At 40.1% G+C, this 4,362-nt stretch overlaps 1 protein-coding gene across 1 annotated transcript in view; it reads left to right on the forward strand.

Annotated features, from left to right (window-relative positions):
* Nucleotides 1-4,362, forward strand: part of RBM24 (RNA binding motif protein 24) — a 9,887-nt gene that overhangs the window by 1,496 nt on the left and 4,029 nt on the right. The window lies entirely within an intron of this gene.

Here is a 4,362-nt window from a genome sequence, read left to right on the forward strand (position 1 = left end):
AGAAAGAAAAAAAACGGAAAGCAAAAGTATGATCCTTGAAGGCCTCTGGCAGTAGCACCCTTATAAACACAGCAGCAGTACTGCAGATTGCAGACTTACAAACGTATGCCTGTAACTGTGCTCTCCTTGTCGGTAACGTTCTGAATGCTGTAGCCGAGTCAAGTTGTGTGGGACGCGTCCCCTCCACCTAAGCAGCCCGGTCCCGTATGACCCTATGATAAAACAAGGAGGTATGACTTTATGCAAGATTGCTGTGCCCCGTTTCTCTTTTTTCAGCTTGACTCAATGTTATTTATCTCTTTCTAATCTGACAGGGATCGTTTACAGTTAAGATAACTGATCAGAAGGATATGATGATAAGAGGTGGAATAGTTCTGTTTGGAATTAAACTCTGTAACCAGTAGACTCAAACACAAACAAGCTAAAATGGTGATTAACGATGCATGTATGTTTTTTTCATATAGTCAATAGACCTCCGTGTGCTTTTTTTCATTTATTTATTACGGTAATGAAGTGGTGTTGATAGCTAAACTGTGTGCTTTTATTTACTCGAAAGAGCTGTAGTGAAAGTGTTTTTTTGGGGGGGTCTTTTTAATTTTGTTTTTGTTGTTGAGGAGTGACTTTGCCATGGGGAGCAAAGGGCCTTTTTTTGTTTCCTTGCTTTCAAGCTGTAGCTTGTGACTTTTTTAACCTTATTTTGTAGTGAGTGCTAAATGGTGTGACTTCTTGGTTTTTTTAAGTGAATCAACATATTGCTTGCATGTTCATAATTTTGGGGGGGTTTGTTCTCGGGAGGGGTGTGGAGCTCCCTATTAACAATGTGCGTCCTGTTGGGCTTTCTAATTGGAGATTTTTTCCTTCGGTCTGACTTTAATACGTAGCACATTTCTCCTTTACTCAAGTCTACTGCTCCTAAGTATCTCTAACTCTTGCTTCCTATAGGCATTTAATTAGGAGGTGAGGTCTGCTTGAAACTTCCAATACGGCGTCACTTCACTAACGCACACTGGCTGAGAAACTCATTGCAAAATAATGCATTTGGCTAATTAATGAAAAAGCTAACCACCAAGTATGGAAAACGTGTCACAACTGCATTTTCTTCCTTTGACTAGAATAGCTTCAGCGTAGTGTACCCAGCTGCTACTAAGCAGGAATAGCTTCTCGATAGTTAGCTTCATCAAAGCTGTAGGTAACTGTAGGAAAAAGTTCTCCTAGAAGCTTTATGCACTTTTAGAGGAGAACGTTTGCTTTCCTGAGACACCTGAGGAGGCTGTGGAAAACTTTCTGTCTTTTTTTTCTCCTTCCTCTGCTGCATTTTGCTTGACTTCTTTGAAGTGTGAGGAGACGGCAGCGTGTGCGCGGTGCTCAGTGTGTGACGCCAGCACCGAGGAGGGCAGGAGGTGGAGTGCGTGGTCTGCAGAGCTGTTACAGCCCTGCTGCAAAGAGGAACCAGTGAACTGCCCAGGGGCCAGCCGTGGAGAGAGTATTTGCTGAGCATAACAGAAAAGGAGAACCTATGCAATCTGTTGCTTAAAGCACTGTGCAAGTGGAGGGCTCCTTCTTGCTTTCCCTACCCCGAGCCAACAATAGATCATTTAAATCTTGGTTAGGTCAGGGGAATTCTTCCAGCAGGCTGAATAAGGTTTTATTTCTAATGCAAAGTATATAAATCTGAGGAGAGGAATGTTGGTACCAGGGTCGTGTATATATCAAATTAGTCATTTTTAATCCTTGCTTTTTGCCTTTCTTTTGCTACATACAGACAAAGGAGATTACTAAACCTGCTTCCCCCTGGAAATTTCCAATGGCCTGTGTATTTTCTAAGGGATGTAGTTCAGATTAGGAAGGACAGCATTCATTAGGATAAATGAAAAGCTTCATTCTCTATATTCCTTGATAATTCTGATGGGCTGTTTCAGTGCTTGAATCTATATTTATTAAGAGCTCACTCTCAGATGATGCTGCATGGATTGCACTGAAATATTTGCACACCTTAAAACCTCTCATCCTCCCATGCAGTTGCAACTTAAAAAAAAAAACAAAAACATTTTACTAATATGCTCTGTTAAATGGATTGTAGTAATGATTCATTACCAACCCTCTGCTAACCCTTACATAGAAGCTGCAAATGTTTTATTTTGTTTTTCCCTATCAATCAGAATGCAGATTAGTAAGGTGCTGCCATACTCCGGTATGGTCAACAGAGTTTTGTCATGATTGCCCACCTAACAAGCAAGAAACTGAAGATAACTGGAGTATGTCAAACTACTTTACTGAAAAGATGTAGAAATACAGTATTCCAAATTAAATACAACTTTTATTGCGGTGGAGGGAGCTAGCAACTAGGTTAGCTTCACTGCACGAAGGAAGCTGTTTGGTCACAGGACTGGTTATCTACAGCTTTGTTTTCAGAATTGCTTATTGAAATACTACCCCTGAGTTCAATAGGAATTTAAGGAGAGGGAAAAATAACTCTGTCTCCTAAAACAGGTTTTCTCATTTTGCTTACATAATTTTTATTTTAATATTATGGAGGAAAAATACGGGATTATGAAGAGGGTCTGGTGTAGGATATGACTTGTTCTGTCAGAGTTTGTCCCTTTATTTTTTCTAGAACCTGTAGTGCCTCAATCAAAATGAGGATGTTCCCATTCCCACTCTTTTTAGTAAGACCAGAGTTAAATCTCAAGTTGATAAGGCTGCTATCAAATGGTTAGCTGACACTGCCTGCTTGTTACTGTCTCCTGTAGTTCTGTCTATAGCCAGGCAGTTCTACCTTCCTTAGGAGAGAAGGAGAAGCCCTCTTTTAGTTTGTGATCGGGAGACCTGTGTACTATCAGACTGCTGCTAACCAGGATCTAGGGAGTGAAGCCAGAACAGTCAGAAGTGAACCTGCAGATCACTAAATGTCCTCTTGCTATTATCAGACACAAATTCAAAAGGGAGCACCTTAAGGGGATGCCTTGATGCTTCTGTGACCTATTTTTATTATCAGGAAAGCTCTTCATTGACTAAATTCTACTCGATAGTTATGCTCACCAAACCTTACCATGGTCTGAAGCAAAACATGTCATTCAAAGTTAAGTAACCACCTTCTTAATAGTGTAGCATTGAGATTTCAATTATGTGTTACTAAGGCTGCATGACACAGCTCTCTGCATTAGTCTAAACTGTCCTTTCCTTTAAAACAATTAGCTGTCGCCTTATTATAGCTTATAGGATTATTTTGGGAGGTCTTAGTTAAAAACACATCTTCTGTTATAACTACAGGGGAAGTCGTAAGGCACACGGCAGGCGTGGATGTCATTTCATTTTGAATATCCCAAAGCTATAGTTGCTGCTGAAGTTAAATGTGGCTTTCCTTTTCCTTCAGTGCAAGAGCTTAAAACAACAAATACGTGTTCCAAAATAAAAACTACTGTCAAGAAAGAAAGTTCAAACCACGTGCAATTCCCACACTTACTTTCAAGAACAAAGCAGCAGCTTTTATTTAAAATTATTGACACTAAGGATATTCAGAACTATTAGGCTTTCTTTTTCAACTTTTGACCTGGCAGAGCACTAAAAGCAGTTGGGTTCTGAATGGCCAGGCTCTGCACGTGCTGGCCTCTGCAGTAGGTAGAAATTTACTTTGGCCATATAAAGCCGTTTCACTCGACTCAAAACAGTTGTAGCATGACAGATGATCAAAAATAACCCCAGTGCAGCTTACGCTGTCAATCACCATGTGTGAAATGGCCCGGTGGTGAGGAGCCTGCCCGGGGTTTGTGTTTGTTGTAGGGTAAGATGTGGCAAATGGGTAATGTTTCATAACTTCACCACCTGTTAGTTTCTTGGCTTAATGAAACAAGTCATAAGAGTTTAAGTGGGAGCACATGTATCTTTCTGTCTTGTCCAAGGATCCGATCGAGTGTCCTAATGTCCTAAGAAAATTCTAGTAACATCAGTTTCAGACAACACGAGCACTTAGATAAGCCTTCTCGCTGTATCATTTCTGTTAGAATTATTCTATTTCATAAATGCTGTACGTAAAAATTCCTGTGATGTGATGTTGAATGGACTCTTACATGATGCAGAAGGGGCTCTCAGCGACTTTAAAGTCGTTTTTATTCCTCTTTACTTAATACTTAAAAAACCTGATGTTATATTTATTGAGATTGTCCTTGGCTGGTGACCAATACAGAATGCATGCTCTTGCTCATCCATCTTGTATGGGGAGCTCAGGTAATGATGTGTATTTAAATGCACAGAGCCAGCTTAAATATGCTTCAAATGCAGTTCTGGCTAATCACATCATAAATTAGGTGAGTTTTAAAAACCCAACTTATTGTTTTATCTTACGTTTTCTTTCCTTTCCCATCT

Source organism: Meleagris gallopavo, chromosome 3, assembly GCF_000146605.3.
Source record: "Meleagris gallopavo isolate NT-WF06-2002-E0010 breed Aviagen turkey brand Nicholas breeding stock chromosome 3, Turkey_5.1, whole genome shotgun sequence".
In the NCBI taxonomy this organism is placed as follows: Eukaryota; Metazoa; Chordata; class Aves; order Galliformes; family Phasianidae; genus Meleagris; species Meleagris gallopavo.